We start from the raw sequence: 1,567 nt of genomic DNA, 5'->3' as shown, positions 1-1,567 counted from the left end.
ATGAGTTACATACAAAATTTTATACCCCCCTACTTTATGTTATTTATTTCACAAAGTGCCTATTTTTGTATTTTATGTTCATTAACATAGTTTGATAGTTATAGTTCTATTTATACTTTTATCTTTCAAGTTTTATACCAGGATTAAATGTGATTTATGTACAACCATTAGAATATTATAGGATTCTGTACTTTTCCATATGCCTCCCTTTACTGAGCGCTTTATATTTTTTATGCCCTTGTGTTGCTGTCAAGTGTCCTTTTGTTTCAACTTGAAGAACTTAGCATCTTTTTGTAAGGTGGGTTTAGTGTGGATAAACACCGTCAGCTTTTATTTTTCTGGGAAGGTCTTTATTTCACCTTCTTTTTTTAATGACCAAAATGTATTTATTTAATATACATCACAATGGCTCAACCAAGGCTTAATTTAAAAGACAAAAACAAAACAAAAATAATACCACAGCTCAAGATACAGAGTCCTATACAGAAATCACAGACAGGACAGACCATCGAAGGAAAACTTAGACGACACAAAGAGAGGCAGGGAGACCAGGCGCGGTGGCTCATGCCTGTAATCCTAGCACTTTGGGAGGCCAAGGCGGACAGATCACCTGAGGTCAGGGGTTTGTGACCAGCCTGACCAACATAGTGAAACCTCATCCCTACTAAAAATACCAAAATTAACTGGGTGTGGTGGCGGGCGCCTGTAATCCCAGCTACTCAGGAGGCTGAGGCATGAGAATCGTTTGAACTTGGGAGGTGGAGGTTGCAGTGAGCTGAGATCTCACCACTGCACTCCAGCCTGGGCAACAGAGCAAGACTCCACTTCATAAAAAAAAAGACAGTCTGGGCAGCCTGCCTCAGAGGTCCTGGCTGGTAACCTACTTTGAGTAGGTTTCTTGCAGGTAAAAGCTGTGGGAAGCTTTTTTCCAGAACTCAACAGCATGCATGTTCAAAGGGCTATCAATGTTGGGTTCTCCTAGCAGACTCTGGATGGAGACCAGAATGGTCCTGATGCCCTACAGTACAGACCATTTGTCCTTCTGAATATCCAGGCATATGTTACCCTGGGTGTCTATGTTGGGGTGGTAGCAAGGTGTGAGGAACTCCAATGTGGGCTCATTATAAGGGTAGCCACTGGGGAACTCTAGCAAGAGCTTATACCTCAGGTCTTCATATACTGTGCCAGCTGCTCCATGGATGGTCCCTACCCATTTGAAAAGTTTGTCTGATTCAAGGAAGGCAGAAATCCCTTTGTCACCAGACATCATGAGGGTCATCAGCTCCTGCTATAGTCTTCTGCCCACAGGACTCTGGGCAGCACCCCCACTCAGCTCAGTTCTTTTATGAGTGGTGACAATGCTAGTGGCAGCTGGGTTGTGGTTTTGGGAGACCACTTGGCTGCCTTCTCCTTCATTTCTGAAAAACAGTTTTGTTGGTGATAATATTCTTGGTTGACAAAAGTTTTTTTCTTCCAGTACTTTGAATATAACATCTCACTCCTTTCTAGCCTATGTTTCTGCTGAGAAATCAGCTGATAATCTTTTTTTTTTTTTTTTTTTTTTTTT

At 41.9% G+C, this 1,567-nt stretch overlaps 1 pseudogene; it reads right to left on the bottom strand.

Moving 5' to 3' along the window:
• Positions 1-859: 859 nt before the first annotated feature.
• The window catches only part of LOC108531791 (ubiquitin-conjugating enzyme E2 C-like), a 1,030-nt pseudogene continuing 322 nt past the window's right edge, over positions 860-1,567 (bottom strand).

Source organism: Rhinopithecus bieti, unplaced genomic scaffold (assembly GCF_001698545.2).
Source record: "Rhinopithecus bieti isolate Rb0 unplaced genomic scaffold, ASM169854v2 scaffold_9876, whole genome shotgun sequence".
NCBI classification, from domain to species: Eukaryota; Metazoa; Chordata; class Mammalia; order Primates; family Cercopithecidae; genus Rhinopithecus; species Rhinopithecus bieti.
This window is presented reverse-complemented; position numbering and strand designations above follow the sequence as displayed.